General features: G+C 35.2%; 1 protein-coding gene and 1 non-coding gene across 3 annotated transcripts in view; both read right to left on the bottom strand.

Moving 5' to 3' along the window:
• LOC140850788 (noroxomaritidine/norcraugsodine reductase-like) overlaps positions 1 to 17,591 on the bottom strand; it is an 82,376-nt gene that overhangs the window by 21,843 nt on the left and 42,942 nt on the right. The window lies entirely within an intron of this gene.
• Positions 3,409 to 3,515, bottom strand: LOC140852302 (small nucleolar RNA R71). The gene has a single exon (XR_012135204.1). It is a non-coding gene; the product is annotated as a small nucleolar RNA R71 (small nucleolar RNA).

The raw sequence follows: 17,591 nt of genomic DNA, 5'->3' as shown, positions 1-17,591 counted from the left end.
ATCATGACTCCACCCCTGGAAGATCCCTGCCCCCATTCTGCCAAAGGACCCTCGAGACTCGAAGTCGAGAGGATTTTCTGGACCGGAGGCTCCAGGAGATGAACCGGCGGATTGAAGAACTCCGTCACGCGCCCCCCGCTTATGGTGAGGATATTTGCACTGACCCTCTCTTCTCCCAAATGATCATGCAGGAGCCGATCCTGCCAAACTTCAAGCTTCTCCAGTTCGAAAGCTACGACGGGACTTCGGACCCGATTGATCATCTGGAGGCCTTCCGGACGATGATGCTGCTTCACGGTGCTCCTGACGCCATCTTATGCCGGGCTTTCTCGTCTACTTTGAAGGGAGCAGCGAGGAACTGGTACTCGGCTTTGAAGCCGGGTACCATCTTTTTCTTCGATCAAATGAGCCACCAATTTGTGGCCCATTTTGTCAGCAGCCGGCGCCCCGAAAGGGTTCGGAGTCCCTCATCAACATCAAGCAGAGGGAAGGGGAGTCCATACGGGCCTACGTCAACCGCTTCAACATCGCGGCGTTGGAGGTCCGGAACTTGGACCAATCAGTTGCCATGGCCGCCCTGAAGGGTGGCCTTCAGAAGAATGATCTTTTGTTCTCCCTGGAGAAGAAGTACCCCAGGGATTTTGCCAATTTACTGGCTCGGGCTGAGGGGTACACCCGAGCGGAAGAAGCCTTCAAAATGAAGGACGAAGAGACAGCAAGGGAGCGGCAAGTGATTTATGTCACAAATTGACATAAAAAGTATCAATTAATATCTAAATTATCTAACTTTATTAAGAAATTGATACTTGTTATTATATTTTGCAGAAGAAGAGATCATCAATAGAAAGAACAAGGAAAGAGGATTCCAACGGCGCAAATTTTATGCAAAACGGAGTTAAATTGACCCAGGAATTGAAGAATGAAGAAAGAAGACTCAATTGGGTCAAACCCGAGTCAAATCAGATCAAAATTGGTCAAAAATCAACTGATTTGGTGATCTGGTTAGCCTCCTGGTCCACAGCAACAGGCGCATGGACCATGGACCCATCGGCGCACCATAAACCCCCTAAAACCTCTTAGTCCCACATCGGAAGTTTTGAAAACCTTATAACCCCCAAATGCCTATAAAAAGCCCCCAAAGGCCCTTGTTTTATGTATTCTTCCTTCCGATCAAGCTTGTAACCCTAGATAGTGGGGTTTTTAGCTCTCTTTTCAAGCCTCGAGCTTTGAGGTTTTTGTAATAAATTTTTTTTATATATAAAATCTTATTTTTATGCAATTTCATCTCTTTACATTATGCAATTTATTTTTCTTGCAATTAGGATAGTTTAATTTATGCAATTTAATTTTATGCAATTAGGTTAGTTTAAATTATGCAGTTTAAATTTATGCAATTAGGATAGTTTAATTTATGAAATTAGGGTAGTTTATTTTTCTGTATTTAAATTTTGCAAGTAGATTTAGATCATGTCTAGCTAAGCATCCCTTCTAGGGTTTGCGATGAAGCTAGATCATGAGTAGAGATTTTACATAGGGTTCTTTCTTTTTCTTAGGATTTCTTTTTCTTCCTCTTTTGCCAAGAATTTTTGATGAACTACAGTTGGGTCAGAGTCCCTTCATAGTTCATGCTTGATTCAGTGCATAGGAGGAGAAAACCCTAAGGGATCCTAGTTACTACTCCCCTGTAAAGAATCTTGATGGGTTATCGTTGGGCCTTAGTCCCTTCATAATCTATGCTTGGGAAAGACAAGAGGAGTAGTCGTTAGGATCAATAAGAAAAATTTTAGGTAGAATTTCCTAATCTAGATCTAGTGGATTCAAAAACCCTAGATCCTTAGTCTTATTGTCTTTAGCAAACAACTTTCGACTTTCGATTTTTGTTAAAGCTCTCTTGAGCATAGATTTGAAAATCATTTTTAAAACCAAGTCTCTGTGGGATCGACCCGTACTCGCTGGTCGTGCTACTCTGCACACCGTGCGCTTGCGGTTTTATTTACAAATTTTAAGATTTGAACATCAAGTTTTTGGCGCCGTTGTCGGGGATTTGGCGTTTTAAATTATTTTCAAATATTTGTTCTTCGTGCATTATAACTCTCTTTTTTTTTTCTTTAGATTTCTATATTTAGTTGGTGATTGCTGGAAAACTCAGGTACGCTTCTAATTTCTCTTTTATTATTTTTAGTTAATTACTTTTGCTTTTAGACCTAATCATTTGAATTTACTTAATCACAAAAAAAAAAAAATATAAAACAAAACAAAAGACATTTCATAATCGTGAAGTAAAATATCAAAATAAAAAAAAAATTCTAAATTAAAATCTTTTACATTCTTGGTCATCTTGTTTATTTGTATTTGCATTTTCATAATTAATCTAAGGGCATCAACCCATTAACAAGATAAGGTGGGGATTTCATTACCCTTCCTTAGCCCAAAAACCATCTCCATCATATTGCATTACCTAGACTTTTAATCTTAAAATCAATTAGACGTCAACCTTAAGGAATTCGAGCTCAATAGGACAAGGAACCCTAAGAGTTCTACCAAGTTTGAGTTGTTTGATTAGTTGGTGTCTAGGCAAGTCCCTGAGGGTGGTTTGTTAAATTGGTTCAGTTGCTAGCCTGGCCAACTCGTTTGGTGTCTAGAAAGGCAACGATGAGTGAACCTCCCACCTCTTATACTTACCTGGCTAACTAGTTGATCAATCTCCACTTGGAAGGTTTGAAGGGTCATCTTGGAACAGTTAGGAGCTGTCTAGATTTAGGTTAACCCGAGGATAGATTGAGTTTAATTTATTGATTCACTTGTTTGAAAAAAAAAAAAAAAATTTAAAATTTAAATTAATTTGGTTACTTTTCTTTAGATTTAGGACTCCTTAGGATCTTCTCTTTAGAACTTTTTCTCTTTTCTTTCTTTTCCTTATACATAAAAATTTTTATTAAAAAAAAAAAAAATTATATAAACATCGAGAACCGTACACCTCGTGTGTGGAGAAGAGTGTCGGGTCCTCTAGTTAGGATTGAGTCAATTCTTGTTGTTCCAATGGCTGAACCAATCCAACCCATGACCCTTAAGGATTTGTGTTATCCAGTTGGCTCCATCCAACCATCTTGTATCAGGTTGCCACAACCGACAGCTAACAATTTTGAAATCAAACCTCAAATCATAAATATGCTTCCAAAATTCATAGGATTAGAGGATGCTTATATATTTATTAGAGAATTTGAGGAGGTATGTGCAACCATGAAACTGCAATTAACAGAGGATGAGGTCAAACTTAGATTAATCAACTTTGCCCTTAAGGACAATGCTAAGAAGTGGCTTTATAGTCTGCCAAACTATTCTGTCACTACCTGGGAGGGCTTTGTGAGAACATTTTTAAAAAAATATTTTCCCCATCATAAAACAGCTAGGATTAGGAATGAAATAAATCAATTTTACCAACTAGCTGGTGAATCATTTTGGAAGTACTTTGATCGTTTCAAGAATCTTTTGACCCAATGCCCACACTATGGAATAGAAACTTGGAGACTGTGCCAGATCATCTATGAGGGGTTAGATTCAAACTCAAGAACCATGCTAGAGTCCATGTGCCAAGGCCAATTTATGGACAAAGAAACTACTGAAGCTTGGCAATTCTTAGAAGACCTAGCCGAGAAAAATTTACAGTGGGAAACAACTAGGGAACCTGATAAAGCTACACCTTCAAGAGGAGGAATGCATCAAATTCAACCAACCCTAGCATCAGAGGCCAAGATTGCAACCTTAACACGTAGATTGGAAGCCTTAGAATTACAGAGACCAGCCAATGTAAATCAAATATCTGCACCCATGTGTAAAGGGTGCAATGCACCAGACCATGTCTTAGAAGAATGTTCCTACTCGAATGAGTGTGCACAGGTGAATGCCACCTATCAAGGACCATTGAACAATCCTTATGCACCCACATATAACCCAGGTTGGAGGAATCACCCGAATTTCTCATGGTGCCAGAATCCTAATGTAGGTAATCCAAATTTCAATCAGCAAAATCTAAGGTCCAACCCAGTAATGAACAACCCGCCAGGCTTCCATGATAATGACAAGAAAATTACCTCTTTAGAGAAAAGCCTAGAAGCCATGATGAAGACACATACCAGCTTTATGCAAACCACGGGTCAACTCATAAATAATAACACCCAAGCTATAGCCCGTCTGGAAATGCAAGTAAGTCAGCTGGCTTCGACCATTAGTGAACGAGAACATGGTAGGTTACCTAGCCAACATGAGCCAAATCCTAGGAACCAAAATGGTCCACGACCCCAACAAGGAAACCAAGTTAATGGTGTAAATGCCATTCATACCTTAAGATCAGGAAAACAAATAGACAATAAGGTAGTTGCACTTGATGATATAGATGACTCATCTACCGAGTCACCTTCTAAAACTACTACCTTTCAACCTCAAGCACCAGAAACTGAAAATTCACCTAGTCCAGTACTTAAAAGTCCTAGAGTTCCTTTTCCAAACAGACTGAAATCCAATAAATCTGAACATTTAGATAAAATTTTAGAGGTATTTAAACAAGTCCAAGTTAATATTCCTCTTTTAGATATAATCCATCAGGTTCCAACTTATGCCAAATTTTTAAAAGATCTCTGCACTAGGAAAAGGACCACTAATGTACCAAAGAAAGCATTTTTGGCTGCAAGTGTCAGTTCATACCTATCTAGCCATGTGCCAATTAAATATAAGGACCCTGGAGCTCCAACAATTTCTTGTGTTATTGGAGAAACCAATATAAAAAAGGCCTTGCTAGATCTAGGAGCTAGTGTGAATATCCTTCCATATTCGGTGTATGAACAACTAGGATTAGAAAAACTTCAACCTACTGGGATCACATTACAGTTAGCCGATAGATCTCTCAGGATCCCTAAGGGAATGGTCGAGGATGTTCTGATAAAGGTTGAAAATTTTATTTTCCCTGTAGATTTTATTGTTTTAGAGACTGAGCCAGTTACGAATCCTAAAGGACATATACCTGTCATTTTAGGAAGACCATTCTTAGCTACGGCCAATGCTGAAATCAATTGTCGAAATGGTCTAATGAAGTTATCCTTTGGGAATATGACCATTGAGCTTAATGTTTTTAACTTAGAACAGGAATCCTCTTCTCATGCTGATGTCAATGTAGTCCAAGATGGTATTTATGAATCCATTGACATTAGTGATGATGAAGTCGACTTAGAGTCTAACCCCTGGTTAATCCATGAGTCTGAGGATGTCAATGAAATACTTAAAGAAAATCAGATTAATCAGGAATCGACACTTCCTACTGAACCAATCATTGAGATGGTGAACTCATCACCTAAACCATCGATAGAGGAAGCACCCATTTTAGAACTGAAGCCCCTCCCAGAACATCTCAAGTATGCATATCTAGGACCCAAAGAAACTTTGCCTGTAATTATTGCATCAGACCTAGATCCCAAGCAAGAGGAGGAGTTATTGTCAGTTCTAAAAGTAAATCAAGAGGCAATAGGTTGGACCATAGCAGATATCAAAGGAATAAGCCCTTCTATAGTTCAACATAGAATATACTTAGAGGAAGAAGCTAAACCAACAAGAGAAGCCCAAAGAAGGCTTAATCCAGTTATGAAGGATGTAGTTAAAAAGGAGATTCTGAAACTCCTAGATAGTGAAATAATTTATCCTATTTCTGATAGCTCTTGGGTAAGCCCAGTTCAAGTAGTACCCAAGAAATCTGGGGTAACAGTGGTCCAAAATGATGCAAACGAACTTATTCCAACTAGGACCCAAACGGGATGGAGGGTCTGTATAGACTATAGAAAGTTGAATGCTGCGACAAGGAAAGATCACTTTCCTTTGCCATTTATTGATCAAATGTTGGAAAGACTAGCCGGACAAGAGTTTTACTGTTTTCTTGATGGATACTCCGGTTACAACCAGATCCCCATAGCCGCTGAAGATCAAGAAAAGACTACATTCACCTGTCCATTTGGTACTTTTGCCTATAGACGAATGCCCTTTGGACTATGTAATGCACCGGCAACCTTTCAGAGATGCATGATCAGCATATTTTCAGATATGATAGAACGATTTCTAGAAATTTTTATGGATGACTTTTCTGTTTTTGGTCTAACCTTCTCCGAGTGTCTGAATCACCTGCAATTAGTTCTAGAACGATGTAAGGAGAAGCACCTAGTTCTCAACTGGGAAAAATGTCAGTTTATGGTCAAACAGGGAATAGTTCTTGGCCATGTCATTTCTAAAAAGGGGATTGAAGTGGACAAGGCCAAAATAGATCTAATTGCAAGTCTTCCACCACCTAAATCTGTGAAAGAAATACGTTCATTTTTAGGTCATGCTGGATTCTATAGAAGGTTTATTGCCAACTTTAGCAAAGTAGCACGTCCACTGACTAATCTTTTGGCAAAGGATACTAAATTTGAATTTACTCATGAGTGCTTGGAATCCTTTGAATTTCTAAAAAATGCACTTGTATCAGCTCCAATCATTCATCCTCCTGTCTGGTCTGAACCATTTGAATTAATGTGTGATGCGTCCGATCATGTTGTGGGCGCAATCTTAGGTCAACGAATAAATAAGCTGCCTAGAGTGATATATTATGCAAGTAAAACCTTAAATGATGCGCAGCTTAACTACACCACAACTGAGAAGGAGTTCCTTGCCGTTGTCTTTGCTTTAGAGAAATTTAGATCTTATTTGGTTGGGACCCACACCATTGTTTACACCGATCACTCAGCCATTAGACATCTCCTAGCAAAGAAGGATGCCAAGGCACGTTTAATCAGATGGATTTTGCTCCTTCAAGAATTTGACCTAGAAATTAGGGACAAGAAAGGCACTGAGAACGTTGTAGCAGATCATTTGTCCTGAATTCCAGTTGCACCATCTAGTGAACCACCCATCAATGAATCTTTCCCAGATGAGCAACTCATGTCTTTGTCTACTGAACCTTGGTTTGCTGATATTGTAAATTATTTAGCCATAGGCAAGATACCTTCTCATTGGACTAAGCAGGATAAATATAAATTCTTTGCCCAAGTGAAGTATTTCATTTGGGATGATCCTTATCTTTTTAAACAATGTCCTGATCAAATTATTAGAAGGTGTATCCCAGATAACGAAGTCATGAATATTTTATCTTTTTGTCATGATCAAGCATGTGGGGGTCACTTCGCGTCTAAGAAAACTGCTGCTAAGGTTCTCCAATGTGGTTTTTATTGGCCCAATTTGTTTAAGGATGCTCACGAATATTGTAAAAATTATGCTCAATGTCAGAAAATGGGCCGAATCACCAAGCGACACATAATGCCACTCAACCCAATCTTGGTAGTTGAAGTTTTTGATGTTTGGGGGATCGATTTCATGGGACCATTTCCAAATTCCTTTGGAAATGAATATATTCTAGTAGCAGTTGATTATGTTTCAAAATGGGTAGAAGCAATTGCATGTAGAACACCCGATAGCAAAATGGTCATTAAGTTTCTTAAAGAAAATATTCTCTCCCGTTTCGGTATTCCTAGGGCAATCATTAGTGATCGGGGAACCCATTTTTGTAACCGACCTTTTGCAACATTGATGAAAAAGTATAATGTCACCCACAAATTGGCCACACCATATCATCCTCAAACTAGTGGACAAGTTGAAGTGTCAAACCGACAAATCAAACAGATCCTGGAAAAAACTGTTAATGCCAATAGAAAGGATTGGTCTTTAAAATTAATTGATGCACTTTGGGCATACCGAACCGCTTTCAAGACCAATCTAGGAATGTCTCCTTATAGGATTGTGTTTGGTAAACCATGTCACTTGCCTATTGAGATAGAACACAAAGCCATGTGGGCCATCAAACAACTAAATACAAATTTGAACGATGCTGGAAACCATAGGAAGCTTCAATTGAATGAATTAGAAGAACTTAGAAATGAAGCCTATGAAAATGCAAGGATATACAAGGAACGAACCAAAGCATTTCATGATCAATCAATTATAAGAAAAACTTTCAATATCGGACAAAAGGTGCTCTTATATAACTCTAGATTACATCTGTTTCCAGGAAAGCTTAGGTCTAGATGGACAGGACCATTTTTAGTAAAGGAAGTTTTTTCACACGGAGCTGTTGAGATTGAAAACCCAAGTAATGGTGTTATCTTTAAAGTTAATGGTCAACGATTAAAACCATTCTTGGAATTACCTGTCAAGACTGTTGAAGATGCCATGGTTCTTTATGAACCAACTTATTCTGATTAAGTTGCTTCGAGGTTTGGTCTGGCTGAAGACATAAAACTTAGCGCTTCTGGGAGGCAACCCAGCTTATTTAATTTCTAATGCTTTCTTTGTTTTCAGTTTGCTTAGGACAAATAAATTAGATAAACTCCAATGGGGACAATGTCGGTCAAGTTGAGGGGAGAGCTTGAACAAAATCAGGTGTTATCATTTTCTTTTCCTTCCACTATGAGTTATTTCTTGCATTTAATATATTATGTAAAAAAAAAAATAATAATAATAAATATATATATATATATATATATATATATGAAATAAATTAATCTATAAAAGAAATAAGAGTAAGTTAGAAAGTATTTGCTAATGTAGTGAGTCACGGAGAAGATTAGCTGGTTAGACTCTTGGTGGCTTAGGTCATTTAAAGACTATTAGCACTTTCAATTGCACATGCACACTAACAAGGTAAAGTAGGTGTTAATTGTAAGGCCAATTAAGGATTTGAGTATTATTTAAATTAGATAATTTTCTCTACACCCCAATTGATGAAATTTGAATTTAAGGAAAGAGCTACCTGCCTGAAATAAAATGCAAAACACAGAGTAAATGTGGATTGCCCTAAGCCTAGTAACCGGGTCTCTTCACCTAAGTCAAGTGTTGAGATTCGCGTCAAACGGTGGTGGGAAGGCCAGGATGCTCAGCAAAAAAAAAAAAAAAAAAAAAACAGTGTGAAAGCTACCTTAGTTCTTTGTTTAATCTGGGGTGTATAGAAAATTAATCGAACTAAGTTATGAAAAATGATACAATTGGCCTGTACAAGTTAATACTGAAATACTAAGTTAGTTATCACTCACACAAGTGCTATAAAACTTTAAGTGTACTCTAAGAAAGCTTCTAAGTAGACTGACTACCGATTCTAATTCGAAGCTCATTACTTAGTAATACTAGAAAACTTCTTGAATTTCGATCTTAAATTAATTTGCAAAGGAAGGATCTTTTTGGAATATGATCTTATTTTGGTACATTGCTAAGGGACTAGCAATGATTAAGTTGGGGGTGTGATTTATGTCACAAATTGACATAAAAAGTATCAATTAATATCTAAATTATCTAACTTTATTAAGAAATTGATACTTGTTATTATATTTTGCAAAAGAAGAGATCATCAATAGAAAGAACAAGGAAAGAGGATTCCAACGGCGCAAATTTTATGCAAAACGGAGTTAAATTGACCCAGGAATTGAAGAATGAAGAAAGAAGACTCAATTGGGTCAAACCCGAGTCAAATCAGATCAAAATTGGTCAAAAATCAACTGATTTGGTGATCTGGTTAGCCTCCTGGTCCACAGCAACAGGCGCATGGACCATGGACCCATCGGCGCACCATAAACCCCCTAAATCCTCTTAGTCCCACATCGGAAGTTTTGAAAACCTTATAACCCCCAAATGCCTATAAAAAGCCCCCAAAGGCCCTTGTTTTATGTATTCTTCCTTCCGATCAAGCTTGTAACCCTAGATAGTGGGGTTTTTAGCTCTCTTTTCAAACCTCGAGCTTTGAGATTTTTGTAATAAATTTTTTTTATATATAAAATCTTATTTTTATGCAATTTCATCTCTTTACATTATGCAATTTATTTTTCTTGCAATTAGGATAGTTTAATTTATGCAATTTAATTTTATGCAATTAGGTTAGTTTAAATTATGCAGTTTAAATTTATGCAATTAGGATAGTTTAATTTATGAAATTAGGGTAGTTTATTTTTCTGTATTTAAATTTTGCAAGTAGATTTAGATCATGTCTAGCTAAGCATCCCTTCTAGGGTTTGCGATGAAGCTAGATCATGAGTAGAGATTTTACATAGGGTTCTTTCTTTTTCTTAGGGTTTCTTTTTCTTCCTCTTTTGCCAAGAATTTTTGATGAACTACAGTTGGGTCAGAGTCCCTTCATAGTTCATGCTTGATTCAGTGCATAGGAGGAGAAAACCCTAAGGGATCCTAGTTACTACTCCCCTGTAAAGAATCTTGATGGGTTATCGTTGGGCCTTAGTCCCTTCATAATCTATGCTTGGGAAAGACAAGAGGAGTAGTCGTTAGGATCAATAAGAAAAATTCTAGGTAGAATTCCTAATCTAGATCTAGTGGATTCAAAAACCCTAGATCCTTAGTCTTATTGTCTTTAGCAAACAACTTTCGACTTTCGATTTTTGTTAAAGCTCGCTTGAGCATAGATTTGAAAATCATTTTTAAAACCAAGTCTCTGTGGGATCGACCCGTACTCGCTGGTCGTGCTACTCTGCACACCGTGCGCTTGCGGTTTTATTTACAAATTTTAAGATTTGAACATCATCAACCTTCAAGTTTCAATCCCTACTAAAATTTTTACAGTAAATATAGAGAAAAAATTCAGTACAACGATAAAAAATTATGTAGCAGTTAATTTGTTGTCGTTGAAGCTCTCTTTTGAGGATGCTTTGAATATCAGCAATAAATGCTCTTGCTTCTCCTTGAATGCACTCAAAAAAATCAAGAGAAAATTAATTGGAAGTAGGTGGATTCTCTTGAAAGCTATTTAATGCTCAAAGTACTTTTTTTTATAAACAGTTCTCTTCTCTAGTTTTCTTGCACATCCTTTTACCACTTAATCATTCCTTCCAAGCTCTGATTGATTTGAACTCAATTCTAGCCATTTTTTATCATTGAAGGTGAAAAATAGCCGTTAGAAATTTTTTTTGGATGAAAACAGATTTCTATAGAACTAACCGTTATGTCTGTCAGACGATGTCAAGTTAACTCGAACCAACTTTCGAGTTGACTCGAATTGTGGTCCTTAAAAATCAATATTTTTGTCTCACTGAGAGAGCCAGCTCAGGTCATGCTTTGAGCTGACTCAAGCTGTAGAACTCGAATTTTAATTTTTTGTTCATTAAGAGAGCTGGCTCAAACTGCAGGCTTGAAAATATTTCTTTCTGTCAATCTGAGAGAGCCGGCTCAGATCTTGTTTTGAGCTGGCTTGAGCTACAGAATCTAAAAATTACTTTTTTATCACCCTGAGAGAGTCAGCTCAGATCCATTTCGAGCCGGCTCAATTGCATGCCAAGCCAAAGTATCAGGAGCATTCTGTACCAGAGCTAGCTCAATTTTTGGATGGGTCGGCTCTAAATCTTTAAAAAAAAATTTTGTGTCAAAAATCTTCAAAATCAATTTTACTAGACTCAATTAATCTTCAATTACACTTGGAGTCTTTCAACGATATTTTTTCTCTACAAAAATATTCTTTGACATACTTAAAAAATATTAGTATCAAATTATACTCTAATATTTTGTAATTATCAAAATCATTCTTAGAGACAACAATTTCTCTCTTTTTGATGATGATAAAATATTGAACATATAGCAGTATATATTATGTATAAAAAGAATTGTTCAATGTGAAAAGACATACAGTATAAATGTAATAAAATTTTAAATTTCAATATACACTATATGTACAAGTAATTTCTGATTTGATAAGCTATATGGAAGAGTTGAATTTTTATAAAATCTAGATGTATGAGTTTCTCAAAATATTTACCAATTAAAGTTTAAACTCCCCCTTAATAAATGCTTGTTATGAAGTATTTTTCATATCAAATTTTTTAAATAAAATTTTTAATGTTCATAATTTTAAAATTAATATGCTCAATCAATCCTTCTCTCCCTTTTTATCAACATCAAAAAGAGCATTCAAAAGTATAAACAGTACACACATTTGGGATAAACTGAAGTAAGTATTCATTACATTCATATTGTAAACATTCATATGTTTGTATTGTTGCAAAAACATGCCAACCAAACAATACAACATCCATTACATCACAAAGCATAAAAAATAGTCCAAAGCAAGATAAGAAAAAAATTAAGTCTAAAGATAATGATATCTCATGATATTATCATTAGGACACCATAATTATCAATTTAATTTCAATTTTAAAAAAAATAAAAATACATAAAAAGTAATGAGTCGATCGATTCTATAAAGAAGACAATGTTGATTTAAAACTTTGATTTTATAAAAAAAAATTAAAAATAATTTAAGTCAAAATAAAAATTAAAAGTATAAAAAGAACTTGGTACTAAGATCTACTGTCTAGATCTTAGCTTTTACTTGAAATAAAAATAAAGAGCAAAAATTTAAAGTGCACAAAAATAACTTGATATTAATATTTACTATCTAGATCTTAGCATCTACTTGCAATAAAAATAAATAATAAAAATTTAAAGAATATAAAAATAAATTTTATATTAATCAAAAATAAAATTTAATTTAAAAAATTTAAAAAAATAGATAAATAAATAAAATAAACTGTAACAAAGAATCTGAAGTTGATTGATGCAGTCTTGTCGGAAAGATGGTTGATGACCTCTCCTTTTTTCTTCAAACTCATCAGAACAAACTGGGCTTCCTTTTTTTCTTTCTCTTTAGATCTGATCTTCGAGATGGTGTAAGCATAGAGATAGCATAGGAACAGAGCTCTCTTCTAAGCACCTCTTTCTTAGAAACCTTTCCGCAATCCAAAGCTATGCTTGTTGCCCCCTCTTTATGCCTCTCCCTCTCTTGGATGATTTTTCTTATATGTCTGGACCTCTTTTATAGGTCTTAGGAGGGAAGGAATTTTTGTTATTTACCGATGTGGGACTAATACAAAATATAGGATGTCGCATGCTCTGAAAAGGAGAAATTTTGATTCAAGTCGGTGTCAAAATCCATGTAGAACTCATGAAATTTGCTTAAAACCTGATAAAACAGTGTCGTAAACCCGCCAACCCGCTTGAACTGCACCCATCATTGGATGGAGATCGAATGGCTCAAAAACACATCAAAACTCTCCTAAATCAAGTCGAGATCAATCTCATCCATTTGATCACATCCCAGATCAATTTTTTAACCATCGGATGGTGCAAAAACGTAGCCCAGAACTTATTCTTAGTCGAAAACCTCCTCTACCATTGGATCAAATCTGTGGAGCAATTTGGACCATCGGATCACGCATTTGGAGTGGGCCACACACTACTTGATATGGGACGGAGTATTTCTGGCCATCCAATCGCATATTTCAGCCGATCTTAGCCATTGATCAACGCACAGGAGCTAGGCCGCCCCATGGACTGTGATAAAAATCGATGGAATTTTTTTATGGATCACGACCCAGGTTCTATGGATCGAGCGATCGGTCAATAATGCCCGACTGCTTTAAAATTGATTTTAGGCTGATTTTTTGGGCCTTTTGTCTTCTTCTCCATTTTTAATATTTCTTGTTATGTACCTGACAAAATTGAGCTTGAATTTGAGTTTAATTGGGCTTGATGTAATAAAATCTCCATGACTAATAATTCTTGGAAAGGAGCATAACAAGTATCAAATATAAAATAATAAATATTAAATATATAATATTTTAATACTTTTTATGTCATATTTAATGCACTGATCACACCTCCCAACTTGAACTTTGCTCGTCCTCGAATGAAAAAAAAGATTAGAGTTAAGTACCGTTTAAGTTAAAGTTTCGAATTTTATCAGATAATTTTTCAAAAGAACCATTGATGTTCAATAGAGCGTGAGTGAGGTATGTCATTGGGGTATTAGTACTAATCAATATGAAAGTTAAGCCAAGAATATTAATTTTTTTTTTAAATTTTTTCTAATTACCAATATCTTTATCTCTAAATCATCTAATTTTTATATAGACAAGTATATTGTAACTTCCATCCTTCATTTATTATAAAAATATCTTCATATTGCTCACTTTTTGATGTGAACCATAATGCTTACTTAGACGAAGGGATCCGATTACTCAATAGGAGATCAATGTTTAGACTTTGCTCTTCTTTTTTTTCTTTAACATTATACTGCTATTGAGTATTTTAACCACTTAGCTTTCTGTTTGACCCATGTAGCGAATTTTAAGCCAATGACTCTTGAACCAGATAGCTTTAGGGTATTAGATATAAATATACCTCGGACGAACTTATTCAAATCAAACAGACTACGAGTTAAGACTAGGTTTACAATAGAGCTTCTTTGTCCTTTATACCTTTTGATGCTAAACTCAAAGCTTGTTTAGGCAAAGAGGCCCGTTACGCAGCATAAAATTTTTGAAATTTTTTTTTTTAATGAAAAAATGTATAGTTACCCTGCATGAGTCCATAGAAAGTAAACTCTTCTTTGATGTTGGTAAAAAAAATTAAAAATACTCAAGAAAAAAATATTTATATTCTAGACTTAACTATTTATTGATTTTTTTTTAATACTTGATTCTTCGATCTTCATAAACTCTTTGAGCTGTGTATCAATTTATTTTTTAAAAAAATATTTGGTTCAACTTAATTCTTAAGCATAATCGACATACCTAAATGCTAAATACTAACTTATTCGAAGACTTAATTTTTTTTTTATCCCTCTCTAACTTAATCGATATTGTCCTCAATGGAGTAGGAAAAATAAAGTATGATAGATAAATAGAAAGAAAAGAAGAGATATCATATGATTCAGATGTGTACTTGATTCAATCTGACCTTCATGATTCTACTCGAAGTCTTTTCAAAATTGATTCTCCTCCTAACTTAATCCTAAATTTTTTAAAAAAATTAAGCTAAAAATAAAAAAAGATTCAAATATAAAAATTGGATACCTCTCAATAAGTGCTAAGTCTACCGTCTCAGCCAGATACGATGAAAAGTCCTACTTAAAACTAAGGAGGCCTTATCATCATAGTAGTAAAACATCCGTAAAATTATTCTACGACGATTAGCCCTAACCATAAAGTGTACTAGGCAAGCATGCAATACAAGGTCTAAAAATATGATTATAGTCTTCATGATGACCAAGAATGGATTGTGTTTATTGGGTTAAGATTGGGATGGTAGTTTAAGAATTTCTTCAACTATGTCCTGTTTTACCGCAATCCCTTTCTCGGATAATGTGTCTCAGCATCATCTCTTTCCAATCTATAGCATGGTATTTTTTTCAAATTAATATTAAATTTATCTCTATACATCATTTTAGTATTGTAAAAAGATTTTGGAGATAATCCTCAAAAGTAGTGCCAAACTACAGAGATATCAGTTATAAAAATCTCATATTATTATCCATCATTTTAGAGATATCTCATCCGATAGCTTTTTATGCACTTTTAGAATACCTACGAGTTGGGCTTCTTGATTAGGGATCACTAGAAAGGTGTCAGTGGATGCGTCAGGAAGTGGCTTCAGTTCTAGCATAATTGGTGATTCTAACAAGAGAGCTATTGGAGGGCTAGGTGATGGCTCATGATTCTCGATCCAAAGTGAGGTGGATTTCGAAGTAGGGCATTTTCTACTAGGTCATTTATTTTTGTGATATGTCCATTTACATTAAAATCATCCCTCCCAAAATTATCGATTGTAGCTTTTTTATTGTGTTATTCATTTGTGGTCCTTGAAAAGTCTCTATTAATTCTATCATTTCATCAATTTATCCTCCCTTCCTATTAAAGAAATGGATGATTCTAAGGCACTTGAGAATGGGTCCATAGTTTGGTAGATATTGGTGGGTTGTTATTGGGATTCACTATCGATTGGCTTGACAATTGACCTAGTTCTCTCTTATGGTGGACTCAGCTAACTGTCCTATTTGTACTTCTAACCTGATGATAGATTGCTGTTGGATCATAATCAGTTGTTGGAGTTGATTAAATCTATCATCGACTAGGTTGGTCTATTGAGGAGGTAGGTATGATGGCTGATAGTAATATGATGGTTGGATAGGCTGATTAGACTGACCTCTATATAGGCATAGTTTGATATTGAGGCCTATTTTAAAAAATTTTTATACCAAAAAAATTTGGGTTTGAGCCTGTTGGGATCTCCAAAAAAAATTAGGATGGTTCCTCCAACCTAGATTATATGTATTTGAGAATGGATCATTAATAGGCTTGGAGTAATCTTGGATAGCTTGAACTTATTCTTGGATGAAAGGTAAAAACTATGCAGCCATAGGATATTTACTCATATAGTGGACTGGGCTAGCATAGATAGAATAAATCTCTTGATAATTAGAAGGTATTGTATATTGTATAGAAAATTGTTGACCTAGGATTAGAAATTGATCTAACTTTTGGGCAAGCAGATCGACTTTATCTAATTTTTGAGCTATTAGATTCAAGTCGGTCTTAAAACTAGGATCTGACTATTTGGTTCCATAGAAGATGAAAACATCTGGATTGTGGTTGACTTGATCTCATATTGACTTGCAGGAATATCAGGTAAGTGGATACAAGTCGATGGATTATAGGTGAAAGAAATAAAATATACTTTCATCTGTCTAGATGGTTCTTCAAGATTTTTAACTATTTGATTGTCAAGTCTAATGTGGATCAGTCATTCAATTTTTAGAATTAGGTTCAACTAGATCAGAAAAAAGAGATCTCCTATCGTGCATGTACCAGTACAAATCTTAATATGTGTGGTTCGGATTGTTTTTTTTTTTAAGAAGAGAGAGAGAGGAAGAAAAAGAAAAGAGAAAGAAAAAAAAAATTCTAAAGAAGAGAATCCTAAGAGAGTTCTAGACCTAGAGACGATAGATGAGAAGAATTAGTTTGTTATTAGATGTTAATTACAATCAAGTTAGTACAAGTAGACTCTCTATCCTAAGGTTATCCTAAATCTAGACAGCTCCTAACTTTCCAAGTACACTGTCAAGCACTCCAAATGTAAGCTAACCAACCAACTGGTTAGATAAGTGTAAGTTGGTAGACTCCTCTCGTTGCTTTTCTTAGACACCAACAACGTTGGTCAGATCAGCGAATGAACCAATTAAATAACCATCTTTCTTCGGGATATAGTTTCTGAACCACTTTTTTAGACACCACACTGATCAACTAGGCTCGATCCGGTTCAACTTTCAGAGTCACGTATTCTATTGAGCTCAAGTTTCTTAGGGGGTTGATGTCTAGTTAGTTTTAATTAGGCTTAGATCAATGAGGGATGCTGGTTGGTTATTTTGGCTAAGAAAGGGTGATGAAATCTTCGTAGAAAATTTGAACAATTGTCATTTAGATAGATCATGATGTCAAAATAGAAATTAAAAATATAAAAAAAAACTTGGTACTAAGATCTACTATCCAGATCTTAGCTTCTACTTGTAATAAAAATAAAGAGTAAAATTTTAAAGTGTATAAAATAACTTGAATACTAAGATTTACTATCTAGATCTTAGCATCTACTTGAACAAAATAAATAACAAAAATTTAAAGAGCATAAAAATAAATTTTACATTAGTCAAAAATAAAATTCAATTGCAAAGAATTTAAAAGAATAGGTAAATAAAA

Source organism: Elaeis guineensis, chromosome 10, assembly GCF_000442705.2.
Source record: "Elaeis guineensis isolate ETL-2024a chromosome 10, EG11, whole genome shotgun sequence".
In the NCBI taxonomy this organism is placed as follows: domain Eukaryota; kingdom Viridiplantae; phylum Streptophyta; class Magnoliopsida; order Arecales; family Arecaceae; genus Elaeis; species Elaeis guineensis.
Note: the sequence above shows the minus strand (reverse complement) of the source record. Positions and strands in the feature narration are given on the sequence as shown.